The sequence below is a fragment of the Lethenteron reissneri genome, chromosome 29 (assembly GCF_015708825.2).
Source record: "Lethenteron reissneri isolate LAM-NWPU_2019-01 chromosome 29, ASM1570882v1, whole genome shotgun sequence".
Taxonomy (NCBI): Eukaryota; Metazoa; Chordata; class Hyperoartia; order Petromyzontiformes; family Petromyzontidae; genus Lethenteron; species Lethenteron reissneri.
In genome coordinates, this window is record NC_083807.1 from 13,109,283 (window position 1) to 13,135,717 (window position 26,435).

At 50.8% G+C, this 26,435-nt stretch overlaps 1 pseudogene; it reads left to right on the forward strand.

Moving 5' to 3' along the window:
- The window catches only part of LOC133349271 (M-protein, striated muscle-like), a 65,825-nt pseudogene that overhangs the window by 34,679 nt on the left and 4,711 nt on the right, over positions 1–26,435 (forward strand).

Here is a 26,435-nt window from a genome sequence, read left to right on the forward strand (position 1 = left end):
TTTTGTCGCGTAGAGAAGGAAGCTTCTTCCGTAATGGGATTTTTTTTCTTTCAAATATCGTTTTTTTTCTATCCACTGTGGATTGTGTATCATCATGACATGATAGCTGTCTGTGAAGGTTTTATTGTCTCGTAATTGCACAAGAGAACTGTTCCCTGCGTCATTGTGTTCATATATTTCCCTGTGCGTAAAATAGTTTACATATAAAAAGAGGCAAAACTTTTGAGTGCACTTTAACAACATAAAACATGCATTATATTGTAGGGCTGTTACAGAGGGTCTGTTTGTGTAGGGCTGTTTACATAGGGGCTAATGGAAAACAGACACAGTGGGCGGGGTCTCCGTGAGCACACGGGGTGGTGCCCGCAACGACGTCCGTACTGGACGGCGTGAGGGGGGGTTTCGATCCTCTAACGGGGTATAAAAAGGGTTGAGCCAGAGAGCTCGGGGCTCAGTCTTAGAGTAGTTAAGAGAAGAGAGAAGACCAGCCAGATAGGCCCTGGACTCCCCCTGGGACGCCGCCCTTGTAAGGGCAGTGCAGGCTGGAGCCAGTGGCGTGGTCCCGGAACCAGAGTCAGACCTCTGGGATTCCGGGTACCGTAGCCCGACTAACCAGTGTCGGGCCAGACAGCCTCCCCTAGCCCGTTAGCGGAGGACTCAGCTAGGAAGGCTAGCTAGGGGTGAATTCCCAGTTGTACGGGTGAGGGGGCCGATACATCCCTCTAGTACTGTAAGCCCTTTGTATAAATAAATACGTGTGCCTTACCCCGTTGTCCACGCGTCTTCAACAACACTTCATCTGGCGTCAGAAGTACCAAGAACATGGACACGCGCCAAACAGCTCGAGCCAGGGAACAGCGGGCGGAGGACGCCGCCGAAATTGCCGAGCCCGAGATGGCTCTACTAGACGACGTGCAGCCGGGGCCGGATGCGGGCTTACCGGAGCATCGCCATGAAGAGGAGCAGCGGGGAGACGACCTGAGGCTGGCTCATGAGAGGCTGGCGGAACTGCTCTACGCCGCTGCCGCTGCGCTGGGGGACATCACACGGCTGGCGGCTGGTGGTCCACCGCGGGGCGAGAGGAACCGGCGTGGGGAGCGTCTTCCCGCCATTTCTGAAGATTTAAATTTTGAAATTCCCGCCATCGACGCAGCGACCGCTAGGGGCGTGGCCAACCTCAACCTGGGGTCCGACATCGGCCGCGCTGGGGCTGCTGCATCAACGACGGAGGAGGGCGCGTCATCAAAGCTGCGACAGGCGATGCCATCTGCCATTCGCGCCGAGACGCAGCCGAGTCGGGGAGGCAGCAGTCCACGGGACTCCACGGCAGCCGCTGCGCTACACCAAAGGCTGCCCCCGCTTAAAGAATTCGTGGGCGCAGAGGGCGACTGGAGCGGCTTTCAAAGACGCTTCCTCGCCCACCAGGAGATGGCTAAATGGACGGACGAAGAAGCTCTCAGCGCCCTGCCGGCGCTCCTGGACGGCGACGCGCTTGCCGCCCTAACATCGGCACCCAAGGAAAGGCGCTCCACGTTACCGATGGCGCTGCAGCTGCTGGGAGGGGTCTACGGACCGTCGGCGGAATGCAGACAAGAGTTCTACGACCGCAAGCGGGGAGAGAAGGAGTCGCCCCTAGCGTACCGAACGAGCCTCCTGGCGATGGCCAAGTCGGCCTTCCCCCGGATGGATGACGACGGCATCGACGCTATGGTAACGGAGAAGATACTCCTCCTGGCCGACGATCTAGACATCGCTGTCGTCGCACAGGAGGACGCGGAAATGACATCGCTCCAGGCGGCGCGGCTCCTCCACGCAAACCTCCTGTCGCTTCGACGCAAAGCCAGCAGGGCATCGGCGGGGCGTGCGGTGGCTGCAGCCACCCTTCCGACGGAGGAACTCTACGCCGTCGACCACCGACGGCAACAGGCGACGAGTGCACGGCCGGGCCAGGACGGGTCAGGCCGTTCCGACCACTCGTCACCTCCGACATCGCTCCCGCGGTGTTATAACTGCGGCGTCCGGGGCCACGTCGCCTCGGGGTGCCGCTCTCCTCGTCAGCGCGGGACGACACCTCACCGGGACGACGGGCCTCATCCCAAGCTCCACCGTCAAAAACCGGCGAGTCGCGGCACCCCACACGTTTGGCCCACACACACACCCGTCACGCACTCAAACACCGCGACGAGAGGGGGGCCGGTATCACGCACCATTGCACCATCACGCACCACTCCGGGTACCCATATCGAACCCGGCCAGTGGTCCGTGCTGGCCGATCGTGTGGTTGCCGCATCGTCGGGGTCGTCGGCCGTTGTAGGATATATCGACGGGGTGGAAGTGCGCATCCTGGTCGATACGGGGGCATCGGCGACTATTATTTCGGAATTAATTTACAATATTCTCCCTGTCCGGAGCCGTCCTTTGATGCCTGTTAACGTACCATTCTATGCGGCTAACGGGGGCTCACTTGGCATCATCGGACAAATTCGTGCCCAAATTTGTATTGGGGAAATTAAATTGTCTGGGCCGATTTTTGTTTCGTCCTCGCTGGCGGTTCCGTGCCTGCTGGGGACGGACTTCCTGGCCAAAATGCCGATTGTAATTTTGATCGACCAGGGGTGCATAGAGCTTCCATCGGGCAGACGCATGGCGTTCCTGCCATCACCGGTTGCGACTCGGACGGCGTTCGCGACGGTGCCGGCGTTCGTGGAGAGAACGGTACGCGTTCCTCCGGGAACGCAAATGTTGGTGCCCTTGAAGCTTCGGCGGCCCCTCGTTAAGGGTGCCGGGGCGCAAGGGGTACTGTTGGGACCGTCTAGGGCCGGGGTTAGTGGACCTGATTTACTACCGGCCCAGACCATAGTGAGAGGGGATAGTGAACCCTTCATCGCGGTCCTAAACGTGGGCTCGCAGACGGTGGTGCTCCCACAGGGGACCGTGCTTGCTCACGCAACGCCGGTGCCGTGTGAGGAGCCCGCCGTAAATTCCGTCAACACTGTCCCTGCGTCGCGACCACGTTCGGACAGCGATGAAGGGTGGCTCGAGGCGCTTTGTGCGGGATCGACGGACCTGTCCGATTCAGAGCGTCAACAACTTAAAACGCTATTGCGAGAATTTTCCGACGTTTTTAGTCGAGATAAATATGATTTGGGCTGCACTCACTTGCTGCGTCACCATATTGACACGGGTGACAGCGCGCCAATTCGCCAAAATCCGTTTCGGTTGAGTCCCGCCGAAAAGGAACATGTCAAATCGGCTGTTGATGACATGTTAGCCGCGGACATCATTTCTCCTTCCACCAGCCCTTGGGGAGCGCCGATCGTCCTGGTTAAAAAGCAGGACGGTTCGTTGCGGTTTTGCGTTGACTTCCGGCGTCTTAATAAAATTTCGGTTGCCGACGCATACCCGCTCCCTCGGATGGATGAATCGCTTGACGCTTTGGTGGGAGCGCGATTCTTTTCCACACTCGATTTACTTTCGGGATTCTGGCAGCTTCCTCTGGATGATGAGTCTAAGCCTAAAACTGCTTTTCGTACACCGCACGGCTTGTTTCAATTCAACAGGTTGCCGATGGGCTTGCACTCAGCGCCGGCAACTTTCCAGCGTTTGATGGAATTGGTTTTGGCTGGACTGCAATGGGAGTCGTGCCTCATTTATTTGGATGACGTTATCGTCTTTAGTAAAACTTTTGATGACCATCTCCAGAGGTTGCGGGCAGTTTTCCTAAAGATGCGGGCTGCTAATTTGAAATTTAAGCCCCAAAAATGCCATTTGTTGCGTGATTCGGTGCGTTATTTGGGGCACATCGTGGGACGCTCGGGTATTGCTACCGATCCCGCCAAAACGCAGTGTGTCAGCTCCTGGCCGACTCCCACTACAGTGGGAGAGGTCAGGAGTTTTATTGGGTTCGCGTCGTATTATCGACGGTTTGTTGCTGATTTTGCAACAATTGCAAAACCCCTGCACGCTCTAACATCTAAAGGGGTTCGTTTCCACTGGGGTCAAGAGGAGGAGGCTGCGTTCCGCTCCCTTCGGGACGCCCTGGTGAAAGCCCCTCCCTTGATCTACCCTGATTTTTCGAAACCCTTTTTGCTCGACACCGATGCGAGCAACACGGGTATTGGGGGTGTGCTTTCCCAGGTGGTTGATGGCGTTGAACGGGTGGTCGCATACGGTAGTCGGGTGTTGTCTCCTGCGGAGCAGAGATATTGTGTTACCCGTAGAGAGCTGTTGGCAATTGTTTTTTTCATCCAACAATACCGCCCATATCTGTACGGTCGGCATTTCACCGTCCGCACAGATCATGCGGCACTACAGTATGCCCTGCGAGTTCAACAACCATCGGGACAGTTGTCTCGATGGTTGGAGGTTCTCCAGGATTTTGATTTTGAGACCACTTACCGTAAGGGCGTTCGCCATACCAACGCGGACGCTCTGTCACGCATGCCAACCGCCTCGGAATGTGCATGCCTCCTGGGGTCGGGACGTTGCAGACCTTCAGGGGACGCATCGGTCCCGGTCCTGGCAGCCACCGACGATGACGAGCCACTGGCTGATAATTCTATCGAACAACAGGGAAGGGATTCCCTGTTGGGGTTGCCCGTCACTGAGTGGGGGCGCCTCCAAATGGAGGACACCTCCCTCCTCGGGTGGCGTCGTCGCGTCGGGGGTGCTGGCCGGGTGAAAGGTGATTCGGGTGCATGGGAAATGGTACAGGGTCTGCTCATGCACTGGGACGCAAAATCACAGCGACATCGGCTGGTCGTCCCTTCGGAGTTGCGAGGCAAAGTGGTGTGGGCCGCGCATGAGCGCCTGTTACATCTGGGGACTCTAAAGACCCTCGCACTAATACAGCTAGATTTTTTTTGGCCTGGTATGACAAAGGATGTGGGGGATCTTCTGAGTTCATGCCCGCGGTGTGCGCAGCGGAAACCGCCGGCGCGGGAGTCTAACCCGCCGTTACAATCCATCAAGGTGTCCAGGATAAATGAGCTGGTCGCACTGGACATCTTGGGCCCATTTCCCGCCACCCCCAGGGGCAATAAGTATTTGCTGACAGGTGTCGAGTATTTTACGCGCTGGCCCATGGCCTGGCCCCTTGCCAACCAGTCGGCAGCAGCCATCGTGGACGCCTTTGTTCAGGGATACGTCCTGGACAAAGGTGCCCCGGAACGGCTGCTGACCGACCAGGGTAAAAATTTTTCCAGCAAATTACTTAAACAAGTCTGTGACCTCTTAGGCACAAAGAAAATTCGGACCTCCCCGTATCACCCACAGACTGACGGAATGGTCGAGCGCCTGCATCGCACCATTTCGTCAATGATGGCACAGCAGGTCTCAGATTCCCAGACTGATTGGGACCTGCATATTCAGGGGGTCTTGGCGGCATATCGGATGGCACCCCATGCGGCTACGGGGTTTTCCCCCTTTTACCTTATGTACGGTCGCGAACCCGACCCGCCTGTTCGCGCCCAGCTGCAGATCCCCGACCAGCAAGGTAAAACAAAATTGGCTGACCACGTCAAATTTAATTTGGCTAAGTTAACAGAGGCACGGGATGCTGCGAGGTTAAACTCGGACCTCCGTCAAAAGGCGAACGAGCGCCTCAGGTTGGGTCGAGCGCATGTCATACAGTGGAAACCGGGGGACAGGGCATGGTTGCACTGTCCCCAAGTACCCCTGGCTACCTCCCCAAAGCTGGCGCGACCGTGGCGGGGGCCTGTGGAAGTGGTCGAGGTCCTGCGACCACAGTGCGTGCGCATTCGTTGGGGGAAGCGGCGATGGTTCGTGCACCCCTCTCGGTTGAAACCTTTCGTCGCGGCACACAAACCCACTTCACACATGCGTGGCCAGACGTGTGGGGGGTCGACCGACTCACTAGGTCCGTCCCCACCGCGCTCACCTAATGCCTTGCCGGCCGTGCCACCTCCAGGTGCATCGAGACTGACGGGCTCACGCCCGACCACCCCTTCTGGGGATACCAACAGTCACGAGGCATCAGAGGAGACCCCGCTCCCGGACGGACGATTGCCACCTGACGGTCCGCCAACCGGGGTTCCCCCGTGTGAGGGGCCCGCCGCAAGGACACGCGCAAAAATGCGCAAACTGTTGTGATACCGCAAGGACACGCGCAAAAAAAAAAAAATGCGCAGACTGTTGAGGAACCGCAAGATTTGTATATATATGTTGTGTTCATTGTGTGTTGTGTGGGGGGGGGGGTGTCCCCTGCCCATTGGTGTGCATTGTGGCTTCGCTACATATTGTATATAGCTCGTTCTTACGGTATCCGTATTTATTCGGGGGGGGGGTGTGTCGGATTGTTCCCTTTCAGGGTTGAGGGTTTTGTTGTTGTCATTGTCGTTGTTGTTGTTGTTACTGTTGGTTCCTTCAAGTTAGCGTTCAAAACGTTTTTTTTAAGGCACACGCGGGGATCCAGGGGTTGAATAACCTTTATTGAAAGTTGTTGCAGCCGGGACGGCTGCGAGCTGTACAGGGGGGGGTGATGTAGGGCTGTTACAGAGGGTCTGTTTGTGTAGGGCTGTTTACATAGGGGCTAATGGAAAACAGACACAGTGGGCGGGGTCTCCGTGAGCACACGGGGTGGTGCCCGCAACGACGTCCGTACTGGACGGCGTGAGGGGGGTTTCGATCCTCTAACGGGGTATAAAAAGGGTTGAGCCAGAGAGCTCGGGGCTCAGTCTTAGAGTAGTTAAGAGAAGAGAGAAGACCAGCCAGATAGGCCCTGGACTCCCCCTGGGACGCCGCCCTTGTAAGGGCAGTGCAGGCTGGAGCCAGTGGCGTGGTCCCGGAACCAGAGTCAGACCTCTGGGATTCCGGGTACCGTAGCCCGACTAACCAGTGTCGGGCCAGACAGCCTCCCCTAGCCCGTTAGCGGAGGACTCAGCTAGGAAGGCTAGCTAGGGGTGAATTCCCAGTTGTACGGGTGAGGGGGCCGATACATCCCTCTAGTACTGTAAGCCCTTTGTATAAATAAATACGTGTGCCTTACCCCGTTGTCCACGCGTCTTCAACAACACTTCAATATTCCTCTTAGTGATGAGAAAGCTCAATATTGCACATGATGGAGGCAGTTTGTACCAAAGACATATTATTGGGCAGAAGACTAAAAAATATTAATTTCATAAAAACACAATATTGAAAACCACTATTATTTGTACATGTTTACATACCAGGACTGTGCGTAGTGTAAAGTCACCAGTCAACAGACCCCACCGGGTTTGCGGGGCCGAGAGGAAGTCAGCTGAGCTCCCGCAGTGTCCTGGATGATGGCACAATGTGTCCAGGAACGGTAATTGAATGATGAATAACTTTGCATTCAGCTAACAATAACTGTATTGGACACAGATGGTACGAGCCTTCTGGAAAACTCAAGCTGGCTCCTCTTGTCGCACATGTGGGCTAAAGATTGCACTTTGAGGTTACACAAACGTAATTTTTTTTTTGCTTAAAACATTTAACTTTTGACTTTGAAGATCCCGAGATGATAATGTTTCCTGACGGTTTACTTGTTGGTTGACTTTTGGTGGTGGCATTTGTTTTGTATGTGGTTTCTTGTTCACAAAATGTGCAATTCTAATCTATCGTGAGGTAATGTCTGTGGGTTGAAACTTTTTTTTCTGAAGGAAAGTCCTCGCTACTCTTCCTGTTGTTCACTGCTTCTTTTTGCCACCCGGGCACCTTTTAGTTTCACATCAACAAAAAATTAACCCGGTGTCTTTTTTAGTTGTCACACAAAGTGTAGGGTGTTGAACAAACAAATCGGTACACTCGCACCTAATTACTGTTGTTCGCTAAACTCGTGCACGCAGTCTATACAGCACTTTGTAAATTCAACGCGAAATGTCAATTCCGAGAAATGACAAATATACTCGTAAAAGCACAGGAGAAATAATGTACTGCCTAAGGTCACACCTTTCCTGGTCTCAACAAATACTGCCAAAGGAGGAGGTCCCATGTTGTAGCTGCTCGCCCCGAGCTCTCAATGTCTTGATGGTGGCATTGTCTTTGTGCTGGTCGCCTTTTGGCGTCCTCTGGTCTAACGCCGTTTGAGACTTGGCTCTAAAGAAAGCCGTCTCTGGTGTGGACCAATCAGTTTCAAAGACAATGCACATTCTGTCAGAGCATGTTTTTTAGTTTGCATGTTCACCACAAGTATATGTGGTTAATGCAGACATGATTCCTTGCAAAGGTTTCAATTTGATGCTTTAACATCTTAACACCTGTTTTATAGCCAGAAAAGGGAAAACCATATTATCCTAAACATATATAATTAGAGGGAACAATATTTGTTCCCACTAGAGAACTACCCAACCGCTACTGATTTGAACCTCCAGAGCAACGAATATTTTTGTTCCAATCAGCGAAATTGTTTTTTTTTGCATTACAGCTCGGGTTACGTTGAGTTTGGGTCGAGATAAATTCTCCCTTAGAAAGGCAAAAAAATTGCTTCATCGGTGAGTATAAAATACTGAAACGAAACAAACACATTTGGAAAGTGTCCATAAAGTTACGGTTTTAGTTGCAAATGGACGGAAATGAGGTCACACGCAAAATAACTTTTTGGTGAAGAGACAACCCAAAGACGGCACAGATGTTCGTGAATGTCGGTTTGCGAAGGTGGAGGACATTTAGTTCTCGGCAGAACGGAATATACTTGTGAGAGTTAGGGTGGAGGGGGGGGGGGCGCACACAGATTCACTCACCACTCACACCGGCACCATCGGAACCCCTCACTGTCCCCATCGCTCACGGCACGGGTGGCCGGACCCCTGTGGTGAAACACGAGAGCACGGTGACCCCCCCCTCCCTACCCCCGACGGTGACCCCCCCCCTCCCTACCCCCCCTCCCTACCCCCGACGGTGACCCCCCCCTCTCTACCCCCGACTCCCGCTGCCTCTAGCCGCTCGTGCGCGGTCGGTCAGTCGACGGAGAAGGTGAACTAAAATGCTTCGCTCTTTGCCACCAATAACAATGATGAAGTATTAACAATGTCAATATTGACCGTTAAAATATTAATCATGTCAATATTGACCGATGAAAACTGGAGCACGCTTAAATAAAGAAGATAAAAATTATGCAGAAATTAAATGGTTGATTACAGGGTCGTTTTACTTGATGCGTATTTGTTGTTACTAAATGGTGGCGATCGGTTGCAGTAAAATCCCTGCCCCCCCCCCTCCCATCGTATTGCAAATGTGTTCAATGTGTTTTTAACGTGATAAGAGTGATGCGGTAAAAGCTGCCAGTTTCATTAGGCTCGGAGAGAATGTGGTGACGTGAACAATAATGGTGTTTGTTGATTTAATGCGGGGATGGTTTCACTATACCTAACCACGCTGGTCAGTGCAGATCGGTATAGAATGGACCCAGGGCCATTTCAGGAATCATCCACCGCCGATGAAAACCTCGGCCCATAATTGAGCTCCGGTCGTCATTGTGTGCATAATGCTTACCAACTGCACCGTAAGCTCTCAATGTGTAACTCCTCATATTCATAGTTACGATTTGTGAAACGCATTTCATATGCTTTTTGTTGTTGCTTTTATCACCGTGTGTGTTTGTGGCAAGTGACGTAACTGAGATCCAAATATATAATTGTGTTGCCAAGACTTGCCCACGAGTGGGCATCAGCCGCCGACCCCTGAGCCGGCTTCACGAGTGAGTTTGCATGAGGCCGCTAAATCTGCTCCTGCCGCCGGGAAGAGCGTTGGTCAACCTGCGGCTGCGAGTGTCCGCGCCGGCTCCCCGCACCGTAAGTGGCAGCGCCGTCCTCCGCTGACAAAAAAAGCTTCGGCTGCTTGCATTCCATCGCGTCGCTTTTCCAATGCTTCGTTGTCAAACAGTGCACGGTTTCTGACTCGGGAGAATAATAAAGATCTGGCGGTGTCAAGCACGGAGCCCATCCAATGCAGGTGTGACGAGGGATCGGAATATGGAGGGAGGTGCGCCCGTAAACGACATGACTTTGCCACGACGGCTTTTCTCACCGCGCTTCAGAGCCCTCTGCGGTGTTCTCCGGGCCGTGGCAACTTGCTGTTTGTTGCCACTTGTTGCACCTCCGATTGGCACAGATGGCTACGCGCGGTGCGAAAGAAGGTCAACACACACACACACACGCGTGGTGTCCTGAAGACGCTGCCGGCACGTCGGGCAAATTGTCCGAAATCATTCCGGACAACTCGAAATACGCATCAGAGACAGCTATGCATGACATGGAGCTAAATTACATGGCGATATTGCATGTCCTGTATGCTTACCATTACAAAGCTGGAAATGATCAATAGAGTACATATATATAGTGTCAGCCACATTCATCACGATATAATTTTAAAAGCAATAGCGGTATTTTTGTGATGCGCGCACAAGCGCACAACACACACACATGCAAAGATGTGGACGGGAGGACACCACCGTGAATTTTTATCCATGTTCTTTTCGGCCGATGTTTTGAGGCCATTAACGTTCAGATGGGACAGAGGACAATGATTGTGTCTCTCTATGGATCCATGGTCCCACCCTGATGCCTTCACCTCTTCCAAAGGCACTCGAGCAATTAACCTATTATCTTTGTGCCATCGCATTCTAAGACGTGTGAGAAATGACAGACTTTGTGTGACTTGTAAAGACGACCTTAATATTACCTTAGAATACCTGTATTAGAAGAAATGAACCTTATGGCCGAACCCCAGGGTACCACTGTACCCCGGCTCTCGCATAATGTCCGTGATGCAGTCATTTTTAGTTTGTTGATGGTCGGCGATGCGGTGATCGACTCATCTCGACGAGCTGTACACGATGCACCACCACTACGGTGCGTACCGCGAGCGTTCAGGGTTTCGGCGCAATCGTCCTCGCTGCGTCTCGACATTGCGGAGTGGCACCGATTTGGGATTGATTGGTACCCCAGTCGCGGAGTGAAGTACACACCTGGAGAAAAATAGTGTCCCAGAAATAAAATATTTAATTGCCTCGGACATTTGTATTATTTGGTACCCCGGGGTACCGCCATAAGGATCAAATTACAAAGAAAACCACGTACAATTATATTTGATAATTAATTCATAGTCCTCTGTCAATCCACTGCTAGATGAAGGCCTCCCCAAGCTTCTATTGTGCAGCTGAGAACCGTCCTGCCTCACAGAATCACATGCCAGCCTGCAGCTGTACAACTGACTTGTGTTTAGTTTATTGTCCTTCCCCCGCACCTTCGATTAGCACAGTTGGCGCGGTATGGTGTGAAAGCAGTTCAACATACATACAATCATAGCTATGTGGAATGGTGGAATTTCAAACACTGGCTTAGATCAAGATTGCCCATGAATGTGTAGGCGTTCGCCACCAATATTATCCATAATAATAATATTTACGTGCGTGTCGCGAGCAGCCCTCACTCGGCTCCCTCGTGTCGTCGTTCTCCCGAGGCTCGTTATAACCCGCACGGCCACCCCTTGATCCTCCAGCCACCGCTCCGCCGCCGAGCAAGATCTCGCTGCTCAACTGCTCCGGCGTCGGCATGGTGCTGCACTGGCAGCCTCCCGCCCCGGGCAAGGCGCCGCTCGCCACGGGCTACCGCGTGGAGGCGCGCGCCGTGCCCGAGGCAGGGAGTGATTCCCCGGGCGATTGGCACGATGCCGAGGCGAGACGGGTCGACGACACGGTGTACGAGGCAAGCGCACGCCTCCTCCTCCTCATCTTCCTCCTCCTCATCTTCCTCTTCCTTTGCGGTCTACACGTCGCCAGGCGCCGTGGTGGCGGCATGTTGACTACCTCGCCTGGCATACCGGGGGTCGTGGCACTGGCGGGGCCAGTGGGGGGGGGGGGTAGCACATACCACCCCAATGATCCGATCGAAATCCCTAGTTTTGATTGGATCATTGGGGTTTATTTGTAATAAATCGGCATTTTGCGACCCCCACTGCCAATGTGTAGCATATTATTACGTGCCAGGGACTCTATGAGATGATAGGACAATAGTCTGAGTCCACAATTGGCAATAAGTAACGGCAAAGCAGTTATAAGTGACTCATAATTGTGCGCAGTTGTGTATACAGTACACGACTTCCCTGAAGGCATTCACCTTCAGCGAGTGCGATGTCGATCATACACGGTTCGAATTCGACCCTCGCTATATTAAATCCTAGATAACATAAATATTAAAAAAATCGAAAGGATTGCATGGTGGGCAGCAGTACAATGCAGCAAAATCCATTGCTGTATTGTACTTCTTTCCATAAAAAAAATTGGTTTAGATCACGTAAATATAAATGTGTCGTTAAACCTGCCACCACCCGACACAGCCGATTCGTCAGGTTTGTCACGGAAACAAAACGTGCCAATTAGTAACTACTTCAGCATACCGCTGTGTTGGAGAGTACAACCCACAACATTTACAATTCAAGTACTGTGACGTTTCGCTGGTGATTACAACAGGCAGCTTCATCAGGTGATTTGCCAGAATGGTGAAGAAGTCCTCCGGTTTCGGACTTAAATCGAGGGAGCCAAGGTGATGCCATCACTGTGGGCCTGCCAGGTGCCAAGACCAGAGGGGGGCTAATGTAGGCCCCGCTGCCCACCATGGGTTGCCACCTCTCCAGGTTGACCCGGACAGCCCTGGTGCTGGCGTCTGTCTGCGGGCGCCAGGAAGTGATTTGTGCCGAGATCTGAGCCTTGTTACAGTCGCACTGCACAGCTTCGACAGACTTACGCCAGGGGTTGGGAAACCAAAATAACAAGAAGAGTAATTTTATTAGACTTCGGTGAAAGAAAAAAACAGTCGATATTTCAAGAGCTGCAATGCATGTGACTAGGAGACGGTGCTCCTTCATAAATAACGTCGCGAAGCAGTCGTTAAAGAGCTGCATCTGGCTCCAGAGCCACATGTTGCTGACCCCTGACCTAGGCCGACTGAGAAATATGCCCGGGTTTGATTTATAGTGGAATAGGGGGTAACCCTATCCCCACCTTCACCAACCCGCACCGACCGGCACGGTGAAGCACGATGATCGAGTAACTCCCGTGACCCCCGCGCGCCCGTTGGGAGGCCCTCATCCAGCAGTGGATTGACAAAGGGCTGCACACAGGAGCAATAAATCCTCTCCGTAGCGGTCAAACAGTGAAACTGTTACGGCGCAAAGGCGGAACGTGCGTGGCGGCGCCGACCCCGAGCTCGCTGACACCACACTGCTCGCGTGTCCCCGCCGCGTGCAGGTTCAGGGCCTGGCGGAGCACAGCAACTACCAGTTCCGCGTGAGTGCGGAGAACCCGGGGGGGTTGGGCTGCCCGTCGGAGCCCAGCCAGACCTTCCCGTGCGAGAAGTGGACCTTCCCCGAGCCCGGTAAGGGCACCCCCCGCAGCTATATTTATGGGACTTTTTTTTGATCGTGGCCAAAAAGGGCCATAAATATTCCACATGTTGCATCAGCTCGACGTCGACGAAAGTGAGAAGACTGCTGACTATAGTAACACTCCATAATACGCCTTTTTTTGGGTGAGATCGCGCGAATATAAATGTCGGTAAACCCGCTACCACCCGACACAGCCAATTAGTAAGGTTTGTCACGTACACAAAATGTAAACAATTAGTTACTAGTTCAGCACACCTTTGTGTCGTAGAGAAAACCCACGATATTTACAACAGACCAGTGTGCCGAAGTACTAATTAATTGGCACGTTTTGTTTACGTAACAAACCTAACTCACTGGCTGCGCCGGGCAATGGCGGGTTTAACGACACATTTATATTTACACGATCTAACCCCCCCCCCCCACCCACCCCCCCCCCAAAAAAAACCTTTCTTATGGATAACATTGGTCGCGAAAGCCTTCGACCTTCGTGCTAAACTAAAGTGACGCCGCTGGCGGCCGTGCCCCCCGGGGTGCTGCAGGTCCCCCATTTGGCCTGGTCTTCTCGGACATCAAGGACGGCGCGATGGTGGTGTCGTGGAAACCTCCGCTGTACGCGGGGACCTCGGCCGTGTCCCTCTACCACGTGGAGCTCACGGAGGCCGACGCCGTCAGCTGGAGACGTTGGGACGAGAAGCCCTCCGCCGGCACGCGCGTCAAGGCGAGGCCACGCGGGAGGAGGGCTCTTGAGCAATTTAAACGGGCGGAGGGCGAGAACACGTGGACCTGCGCGCGTGTGTGTTGCTGTGGACGTGTGTGTTTACCTGTCGAGCGGGGGAGTAGCGGTGAACCGGGTGACGCGAGTTCGATTCCCGCTCACACCCAACACCAACGAGGGATTTCTGAACCGGTCCTGGACCTCCCCTAGGTCGACTCAGATGCAAATAAGTACCTGGTGCGGTGTGTAAACATCGCCACTGGGAAGACAAAGGCGGTCGGGAGTGGTGCTGACCATCCATGACCGAGTATACCGTGCCGGACTTCATAGGTGCTCGCTAACAGCACTTGCCCCAACAGTCTGTTAAGGATATACGGGGAATCTTTATCTTTGTTAATTAGTGTTTGCGTGTGTATTTTTTAATCGTGGAGAGCACACTGCATGAGTAACCCGGTGGACCGAGCTTGATTCCCAGCTTCTGCTTACATCAGTGGTGATTATCTGACCCATTCCTTGGCCTGCCCTAGGTATACTCGGCAGTAAATGAGTACCTGGTGTAACGTGTGAACATCAGCACAAAGGTAGCTGGGTGTGGTGCTGGTGACACCACCCCCCTTCGTGTGCCATGCAGGTTGTGATATAGTCTTTGGTTCTTTCGGTAAAGTGACGTAGATAGAAAAAAACCGCGACGTTTCGATCGCAACACAAGCGGTCGTCATCGGGAAAAAGTTGTGTGATATTCGCCGATGAACGGCACTTGCCCAGGAGGCTTTTGAAAAAGCAACTAATAGCTCGGTGGGCTTTACCTGCAAATAAAAAAAAGTTTAGTTTATTTGTAATTATTTTTACGTGGTTTGTTTACATTTCTTATACTTTTCACTCCTATCGTGTTTTTGTATTTTAACGCTCTGACCCGCCCCGTACTGGACATCTGTGATAACGAGCTTAACAGCTCATCGGATTCCTACTGCAGTGTAAATAAATATTCTGACTATGATTCTACATGGGCGCCTGTGTGTGATTCTGTGTGCAGGTGGGAGGCCTCAAGGACGGACAACCGTACCTCTTCCGAGTGTTTGCGGAGAACGCTGGAGGCCGAGGGAAGATGTCGGAAGAGTATGGGCCCGTGGTGGCTCGTGGCTTGGCAGGTCTAGCTCACATTGGCTCACGATCGCTGCACACCGACATCTGTGGCTTGCCCAGCCTGCGTTTTCACACCACTCGAAATGTCATCTGGCTTACATTTTTTTGCTTTCGCGCAATGGTGGGTGACGTGCTTATCGCACCGCGCTACTGCAGACTCAGTCGCATAAGCTCGACTCCCACCTAGAGCTAATGTCGGTGGCGAATTATATCTTAACCACCGGTCCCTCCTCTGGTCAATCAACCGCCATTGGGGACCCAGCATGAGGAGCTCTTCATCCAGCAGTGGATTAACAAAGGCCTGTGTATTATTAGACGTGTTGTTTCATCACCTCTTCTGAGTTCCCAAACCGCATGCTGCTGCTTACGAGTGTCTATGTACGTACGTTGAACTTCTTTCATACTGCACGTAGCCAACCGTGCTAATCGAAGGTGCGGCAATGTGATTCATGTCTCACGTGACTGGGTGACTTGGCTATTTTATGGGTGTTTTTCGACGTTATTATTCACCTGCAAGGAGGTGTCGCATGGAGAGATTGTGCTGCCAGAAAGGGTCTCACATTTTGCATTTATCATTTGAAAAGTGTTCAAGTCCACTTTTTTACAATTTCGCTCCTCCGATTAGCACGGTTGGCTACGTACGGTGCAAAAGAAGCTCAACATACATACTTACCTCTTCCCAATTCAGTTATTTGTGTTTATTTTCATGACCAGTACTTCCAGAGACCAGCAAGCCTAAGGAGCAGAAGAGTAAGAAGGGCAAACGTGAGTAATGATACTTTTCTTCACGGCGAGTTTACAGCCCACAAAATGCCCCTCTATTTTAGAAGCAACACGAGAGAGATTGAGGCGGAGAGTGGTACCGCAACGGTTTGTGCTCTGTGCTGCGAACCCGACCACCTGAATTCAGTTCCCGAGCCACGGCAAGCATCAGTGACGGGTGATTTCTGAACCAGTCCTCTGCCCTCCCCTTCACCAACCCACGCTGTTCGGCGTGGTGAAGTATAGTCAAGCTAAACCACGTGACCGATCACGGCATGGGGAGGCATTCATCCGGCGGTAGATTGAGAAAGGGGCTGTAAAAAATAAAAAGAAGAGATCGTGTTCAGTCTTCGCAGTAGCGTAACGAGCATGCGGGGGGGGGGGGCGACCTTAGTCCCCCTGGTGGCCATAACTATGAGTTGGGGCCCCCTTGACAACCACCATACTACGGAGCTGCAGTGGCTTGACTATACTTCACCACGCCGGTCAGTGGCTGCATTTTGCAAATACGGAGTGCCCCTACAGCGTTAAATGTTCCAGACCGTGAGCGTAACGATGTGATTAGGCACGAGTCACGATATTTAACAGCCGAGGTGCGATCATGCGAGACAAATCAAATATTGGGGTCCCACCTGACCGATTGCCACACCCCCCTGAGCTGATGATGTGGTTATGCACCCTTATCATGCAGCGGTAGCCAGGGCCGGATGAAGATGTTGTCGGCCCCTGGGCTACAGGTACTGTGAGGCCCCCAGTGATATTTTCAAAAGGAAAACAAAGTTAAAGAAAAAAAATATTTTTAGAAGGCTAACAACAAATAAAATTCGGCATTCACAAATGAAATAACTTTTCTTTTCATCTCTGGAGGCCCTCCCACTGGTGGAGGCCCCTGGGCCTCCGCCTAACAACCTCTCTGACCTAGAGTGGAGGGAGGTGCTCACCAATAGCACTTACCCTAAGATTCTCTCGGGTTGAGAATCTCTGTTCTCGTTTCGTCTCCCGGTGGGTGCAGCGGCCTCGGTGAAGTCCCCTCTTGCCGTGGAGGTTCAGGACAACGGGACCGTGCGGTTCTCGGCTCAGTTGGAAGACCTGTCCGAGTCCGCCGACGTCAAGTGTATCTTCAACGACAAGGAGATTGAGAAGAATGAGGTGACTCCACACACTCCGTCCCATCACGGGACCTCTCTTGCCAGTATCAAAATATAAGAATAGGTTTTACCCTTTAGAATCATTCGTTTAGAGTATTTGGCTGCTCTACATTATCACATGATAAGTCACTTCGTTGAGCTATCATTTGTGGCCAGGTCGCTTCTGGGAAAGAGCTACGTAGCTCAGCGGGCCTTACCTCGTAAAATAAAAATAGTTTTTAAAAAATGTTAAAAAATGTCCTCTCCGGATGTTTCACTGGCCGAGCAGAAGTATGACATCAAGGTGGACAAGGCCACGGGGCTGGTGGAGGTCCTCGTGGAGACCATCACTGCCGAGGATGAGGGCTCCTACAGCGTCGTCTTCAAGGAGGACGACGGCAAAGAGAATGCGAGCATCTTGCCGCTGCTGGGCGACGGTGAGCTCGTCAGCGTTGGGAGCGGCGCGGTCAATCCCGGCTGCCGGGTTCTCAGTGTGCTCCATGATGCAGGGATTACCAATAGCTGGCTGTATTGGTGTTGCTAGAAATGTACATGTAACAATCCATCCATCGGTGTCAGGGTTAGGAGGGCAACGGTCAACTTTCTGATATTAGGAAGCCACTGGAGTTATGCACTTTCAATCTAGATTGAAAACTAATTTCTTTAGAACTGTCTTTCGTGTTTAGTTTGTTGTCCTTCCCGCACACCTCCGATTCACACAGTTGGCTATGTACAGTGTGAAAGAAGTTCAACATACATACATTCAGCACATCCTCTCAGCACTTACCTGTGTCCCTCCTGTAAATAAATCTTGATGTCATTGTCATCATCATCAAAAGTATCAGCGTCTCAACTTAATTATCAAGAGTTTAAAATGATATCATAATCATCATCAAAACAGCAGCATTCATGACAACTTTTAACATAATTGTTAAGATGAGCCGTCGTCTCTGTATGGACCTTTTACTATGGACACTTTCTGGAAGTGCTTCCACGTGGTAAGGCAATGGACGTGCCATTGTTGTGCTGTGTCCCTGCAGATTTCAAAAAGCTTCTGGAGCAGTCGGAGAAGGCAAAGAAAGACTGGAAGAGAAAGCAAGGTGAATGTGTGCCGTTTGAGCATTCTGCTTGCATTCATTGCAATGCTCGACACCTAGTTAACAATGCGCACTCAACAATGATGTTGTGTATAAAAGCATTAATAAGCAGATCGGTCTGGTCTCCAGACCAATATTAAACAGCTGCGCATGTTTAAGCTAACAAACTCTGGACTCGCTTCCAAACTTCTGGGTCTCATCACCAGGGTCAGGCCTGTTAAACGAATGTTGCTCTGATACCACGTGTTATTGCAACTACTACATGTCATATATAAGTAGTGATGCTGAAACCCCCCAGGCCTCGTGAACCTCCACGGTGCGGCCTTCCCATACTTTACCAATATTCTCCGTTAGTATGCAAATTAAAGTCACTGCACACTGCATGCATCCGTCACTGGTAATCACAAAGGTCAGCAAAGAACTGGAGTTTGAGAAATACTTGGAAAATGTTATTGGGAATAAGGACATCAGAACGGTACCATTTGTGAACAATTCGAACAATTGAAAGACATTGCTTGGTGATGCTGCTGCTGCGTTGGCAGTGGCGCCCAAGCGCAAATAACAACAAACTAAAACTCAACACATTTGTCAGTAACACTGCCTTAAAGGCCTTAAAGGCAGCGCTATTGGTGAATGTGTTAAGTTTTTTAAAAATTAAAACTGTTTAAACAAAAATATGTTTTTTGTCAAATTGCCGTCACGCCTAGCTTCATTGAGTCTTCGGGTGGTATTGAAGACGTTTCAATTTTAGCAATGCTTGTGATGTTGCAGTCATCACATTTATTGTTAAGTTGATCCACAACCATCAACATTGTATTTATGTCATGTGATAGCAGTGACTTTTTTGCATAACACAATTTAAGTAGAATGTTTCGGTTGGGTTTATTTTAAATAAAACGTTACAAGGTTAAGGTAAAAGAACACGCGGAAAATAGCTGACATCGTTTAATGCAACTGGCCAAAAAAAAGATCTGTGATAAAATAACCCTGAATGTGCGCGATCTTATCGGATCTCCAAAGCTAAACAGCGTTGAGCCTGGTTAATACAGCACGTGGATGGGAGACTGCCTGGGAATAGCAAGTGCTGTAGGCTTGGGCTTCGAGGTGGCCACGAGATTGTAGTTTGGCAATGGATTTTTTGAATCTATCGTTGCAGAGCTTTGAGTGTTATTCCATCGTTTTTTTATAATTGTTTTTTTTCTCCCCGGTTTCTTTCCACGTTGAGCCAGACATCCATTTACAGAATTGGTCAAATTGTCCAAAATGCAGGACTCATCTGCAAAAGAGTGTTGAGCCTCAGTGAGGCTTCCCTGGGGAAATAAAAGGCATAATTATTATTATTACAAATAATTCAGCTCCCTTGCCCGTCCGTGTATCTGCTGGACCGTCTGTGAAAAAGAGCATGATTGTTTTCATCGGATTCCTCCAGTATAAATCCATATTCTGATTCTCATCCAGGGCCTTACGTGGTGGAGCAGGTTCACTGGGAGGTCATGGAGGACTGTAACGTGCGTCTCATCTGCAAGGTGCAATGTTGCGCTCCCCACCAGAGAGTCAAGACAAATCCTACCACTGCGTCGGTTTTGTTGTTGTTGCAGTTGTGCTGTATAACTGCCCAATATGCGTTCGGGTTCTACCGTGTCTTATTTTTTTTAAATAAAAAAGAGCTTTATAGCCCGTCAGATTCCTCCAGTATTAATAAATATTCTGATTCTGTTGGCTATGAGGTCCCATATTTCACTCCAAGTGCTGGGAGATCTAATTCCTAAAGAAGCTCACAGCACGTGGAGTGAAACGTCGGACATCGTGCCAAACAGCATGCGGTGCAAGCCTAAATAAAAATACATTAGACAATAATAATGACGAAAATGTTTTCTTGTAATTCACTCCCAATATTTTAGCCAAAATCTAGGTGTGCATTATCGAATGACGATAAACAACACAATGATGCAAACAACAAACAGACAACATTAAGCGACGACACAAAAAAAACAAAAGCCTCCTGCAGTAAAGTAAGACTGTTTCTTGAAAGAAAACTCGTTGTGAAAAAACGAGTCTTGGGATTTGTATTACAGATGTCAACACTCGTAGACAATTTGATGTTCACAGGCAGTGCGATCCAAAGTCTTGGTGCAATGCTGGCAAACATCTCCGTGCCTTGGATCCACAAACTTCAGGCATCGTATAAGTGGAGAGTTGTTGACAGCCTCTGTATATCTAACAGGTCACAGAAATATGCTGGCGCTAAATGATTGGGCACATGGTTTGTAACCAGACCTCCTTTAATCCAATCAACACATTAAGTGGGTGGAGTGGTGGAGGCATGGTTAGCGCACTGCGCTATGAACCTGGCAACCTGAGTTCGATTCTTAGTCGAGGCTAACATAGATGGCGAGTGATATCGGAACCGGTCCTGGGCCTCCCCACCCTCCCACCACCAACCCGCACTGCCCAGCGTGGTTGAGTCAAACGAACTGACGCGACAGGCACGGTGTGGGGTGGGAAGAAGCCTTCATCCAGCAGCGGATTGACAAACACGACCGTGCGTCATTGTGAAACAAAATACCGTAATCGATCAAATGCTCGACCACACTCGCGAGCAGCAAGTCGCTTGTGCACGCGCGATCTTTGGCACGGGGACATCCGTGTGGCTCGGTGCGTTCCGAGGGAGACAATGACGCCGCTCTTGTCCTTCACACAGGTGTCGAACATCAAGAAGCAGACCAGTGCCGTGTGGTTCAAGGACGGCAAGCAGATCATGGTGGATGAGAAGCACGACTTTAAGGATGGAATCATCTCTCTGCACATCGCCAAGGTTTGTGCGAGCAGCGGACACGAAGTCTGAGGGCTTTTGAAAAGTCGGTGCGTACGGCAGTGGCCAGGCGTGTCGGTGCGCATCCTGTAGGCCAGGCCACTGATTGGTGGACTCTGCTGGGAGCACGTGATCAATATAAAATAGTATTTGGATTTCATGAAGAAAAAAAACTTTCATCTCAAGATGCTGCACGAAGCAAGTGGAAACGTGGGTATCCTGGGTAAAGTATGAAACGTAACTTTGTTTTGCTTAATGGAGTCGACGGCATGGACAGCTGCAGGAAGGCAGTTCCAGGTGATAGTGGAAACAGAGGAGATGGAGCCACATTTCGGTGAACTGAGGTCACCTGGGGGTGGCTTCGACGGAAAGCCCTCGTCTGCTGGGGCAGGAGTGCGAACTAAGTTCCAACGAGCAGGGGTTTTTTTCGTCCTCCCATGGCCCCGCTTAATTAAACGAAAGGTGATAAAGCACGCGGGCGAATGGGAAGAAAAAAAGTTCGGCAGCGAGCCGTGCGGTCGAAGGAAAAGCAAACATCGCCGTCACTCGACGGGGGGACCACCATTGATTGCAGATAATTTCACACGCACACACACCGCACGCACACACACCGCACGCACACACACCGCACGCACACACACACACCGCACGCACACACACCGCACGCACACACACCGCACGCACACACACCGCACGCACACACACACGCCGCACACACACACACCGCACGCACACACACCGCACGCACACACACACGCCGCACACACACACGCCGCACGCACACACACCGCACGCACACACACTGCACGCACACACACCGCACGCACACACACACGCCGCACACACACACACCGCACGCACACACACGCCACACACACACCACACACACACACACCACACACATCGCACACATACCGCACACACACGCCGCACACACACACACACGCCGCACACACACACACCGCACACGCACACACACATACACACACACCGCACACACACACACCGCACACACACACACCGCACACACACACACCGCACGCACACACACTGCACGCACACACACCGCACGCACACACACACGCCGCACACACACACACCGCACGCACACACACGCCACACACACACCACACACACACACACCACACACATCGCACACATACCACACACACACGCCGCACACACACACACACACCGCACACACACACACCGCACACGCACACACACATACACACACACCGCACACACACACACCGCACACACACACACCGCACACACACACACGCACACATACACACACACACCGCACACGCACACATACACACACACCGCACGCACACACACCGCACGCACACACACACACACACGCCACACACAAACCGCACACACACACACACACCGCACACACACACCACAGACACCGCACACACAAACCGCACACACACACACGCCACACACACACCGCACACACACACACCGCACACACACACACCGCACGCGCGTGTGAAGTTCGCGAACGTGATTAATGGCAAACGAACGACGTTGCGCCCGCCGGGGTGAGGGTGGAACGATGACGAGTGACGCTTGGCGGCGGCCCGTTTGCAGATCACCAAGCGCGACGCGGGGGTGTACAAGCTCCAGCTGAAGGACGAGCGAGGGGCCGACTCCAGCGTCCTGCAGTTCACCGGCAAGAGTGAGTGAAGCTCCCCGCGGCTCGCTCGCTCGCTCGGCGCACGCCACCATCCCGCCCTCATTGGCCACCAGAGCAAGGGAAAGGGCAACCGTTGTGACGTGTATTTGGAACGCCTAAATACGATGCAAAATTGATAATGATGACATTTAATCGGTCGAACGTTCCCCAAAACACCCCTAAAACACCGTTTTCAGACCCAATATAGGCTGAGTAATGTATATTGTTTCGTGCATAAACACGAAAATAAATGGCAGAATAATTAATTTGCACTTCGTGCACTAACGCGGTTATTGTAGTGCGGTGCCTCGTATGGCTGACAAGTCACAGGAGCCGTTCATTGGTAGCTAAACATAAAGTACAACGATTGTCAGAATTTACAGCCCTCTGTTTCAATCCTCGGGTGGATGAAGGCCCTTCCATGCCAGTCGCGAGGTTTGTTTGACCATACTTCGCCGTGCTGGTCAGTGCGGGTTGATGAAGGGAGGAGGCCCTGGACTGTTTGGGACATCACTCGCCGCTTATGTTCGCCGTGGCCGGGAATTGAACTCTGTTCTTGCCAGGTCCAAACGCTCTGGTGCACGAACCGCTGTGCCACCACTCCACCAACATATTGTAAAATATAAGTTAAAAAAATGCATTTATAAGTGTCTGGAAATACCGTCCAGGGTGCTTCAAAAAATGTTAACGCTTATATGGGACTATCGTTTTTGATGGGAAAAGAACGGACAATACACTGTTACATGATAACAAATGTCACGTTAATAGCTGCAAAAAGTCAAATAGTCTCTCCCACTTGGTCGCCATCGTTGTCAACGCGTGCCTGCAATCTCCTCCAGGTGGTCTCCAGAGCCCGAAGGCAGCACAACATTTCTCGTGGTGTTGTCGCACATTCTCAGAAGTGTTACAAAACCATTTGAAGCGCCCTGTATATCCGAAATATCCACACACGCGTTTGAGATTAAAGATACCAAGAGATGCAAACACAGACACACAAACAGTCCGCTGCTGCGCTGTGCGAATGTCGCAGACGTCGTCGTCGTCGGCGCAGGGGCCTCCGTAGCCGTGGCACCCTTCTCCCTCCTGGCTCCAGCCCCCCGCTGCCCCCCACTGCCCCCCACTGCCCCCACTGCCCCCCTTTGTCATCCCAATGCAGCGTTGGCTGATCACCTTTCACCCCCCCCCCCGCAACTCCCCCCCAGCTTTCTGTCGCCCCCCAACTACGACCAGGCCTATCCCAATCCCTCTTTATCGATCCATCTTGTTTTAGCTGCTTCAACATTACAACACGTACAATAATCCAATTGTTTATTTAAAATTATTGTCGCGCTATGTACTATTGTATAATTGCTGCCTTTGTAAAGGCGCTATATGAATCTCATTTAGATAAGATTAGACAAAGACACATGTAGGCACAGAGACACCCATATACACGTGTCACCTGTCTGTGTTTATCCTGCACACGCTGAATTCCTTGATAATTGGAGTAGTTGTCACGTGAAGAAATGTGCTGCGTTTTTAATTGTATTTGGAAAATGCAGAACTACAAAATACTGTAATAAAAAAAAACTATTTGAATTACAAAATGCCCTTGCAAATGTACATGGGATATAAGACGTAAAATGTTACTTTGGACAATTTTCACCACCTTTAGTTTCTAACCTTTTGACCTACTTGCAATGCACTGTCAATACTATGCGTATTAATGCATTATTGATAGTGATGACGAAGAAGATATAAAACAGTAAAATGTATTTTAAATACTGCCCAGCTCTGGGTACAATCATGGAGCGATACCACCCTACAATCATCCACGTTGTCACGGTGCGACACCGCGTTTGTCAACAACACTCTGATTTGTAACCCACGTGTGCAATTAATAATGTAATCTATGTTTAGACACCGATATATACTGCAGAGAATATGTTCAAATGTTATATATGTATAAGAGGTGATGATTGTTAATCATTCAACCACCTCACGAAACTGTGAGTCATTGATATTGAAAGTCATGGATATTATTTACAGATGATGACGGGATTGTCAGCAAAATGTGTTCTGTTGTTGTGGTCTTGTTTTGGCAGCTTTTGATGAAGTGATTAAGGAAGTCTGCAAAATGATTGGTGAGTTGGTGTGGGCTCTGCCTTGCCGTTTCTAGCTTCCCATCTCACTTTTTTGTTCTGAATGAATCACTAAACACCCGCAATCGGCGAGTCATCCATTCTGCACTGCTCGGGTACATTGTCTCCACGGCGTGGATTTTTTTTCCTCCGGGTCCTCTGGTTTTGTCGCGCCACATTTAAAAACAGGCATTGAGATTATTTCAATTATTTTGGCGCTATAAATGTCCAAATGACGGGCCACTTTGTTGAGCTATCATTTGTGGCCAGGTTGCTTCTGAAAAATAAGTTAATACCTCAGTGGGCTTTGCCTGGTAGGATGGGGATGGTTAAGTTGTATTTGTGTGTGCGTGGTTGATTTGTTTACATTTCTTGTACTTTACACTACGATCACGTGTTTGTACTGTGTGTTGTTGTAACGTTCTTACCCTCCCCTACTGGACATCTGTGGAAAATAACTTTATAGCTCATCGCGTTCCTCCAGGATAAATACAAACTCTGATTCTGACTGAGTACGTGTGTGCCGATTCACATAAATAACTAGAATGCACCTATGGCATGAATAATGTTGTCTCTCTCGCAATTTTACCAGTTTACATCCTGTTGTACTCAAATCGGCATCTCGTATTGAGGTTACGTTTGTACTACAGAGCCCTGCAATTGCTTTTTCACTGCAGATCAGTGCCAACACTCGTGTTAGGGACTGTCCCACAGAAGCAGATATCACAGAACTACTGAGATACCCCCATGCTGTATAACATACCTGCTATAATCACCCAGGAATGTCTGTCCTTAAAGCTCGTGACGTCACTCCACGTCGACCAGCCCCCCTCATTAATAATCATGAGCAGGTGACGTAACCCCACATCGAACAGCCCCCCTAATTAATAATCATCATAAGGTGACGTCCTCCAAATGGACACCGCGCCCTTACAAATTGTACACACATTGATGCTTGCAAGTTTCAGATTTACTGTAATACACCCGTCCTTGGACGGGCAAAATGCTAGTAATATATATTGAGCCCAATCTCAGCGCTGGAGAATCAGAGCTATACGCTCATGAGGTCCATTCATAAACCTTAGAACAGTCTTAAATACCTGAGCCCAGAACGGCAATGACCTGGCCACCCACCCCGCCTGCTCTGATGAGTGCGGTGCGTCTGATATCGTTGATGCCCCTGGCAATGCCGTCCAGAACGTCAGGATGTCGCAATGTACGATGCGAGGGAGGATGTGGAATGAAACACATTTTATGGAATATAAAAAAAAATCAGACCTGGAATTGATTCCACCACCCCTAACTCATTTATTACAAACTGAACATTCTTCTGGGATGTAGGGACAGTGATTGGCAACGCGTGTAGATATGTGCGCACTCTGCCTTGCCGTGCTCTGCCCACCCATGCCGCCCTTGTCATCGTTGTTCCCACTGCCCTCTGCATCCCTTGCAGTCAAGTCGGCCGCAGCACTGAAAGCTCAGGCCACAGAGGAGGGAGTCCGCATTCATTCCACCATCAAGCACTGCCTTCCCGAGGTGAAGAGCGTCTGGTTCCACGCGTAAGTGATCGTTGACAGCATCACAAAAACCCGCATTTCGCACATTGC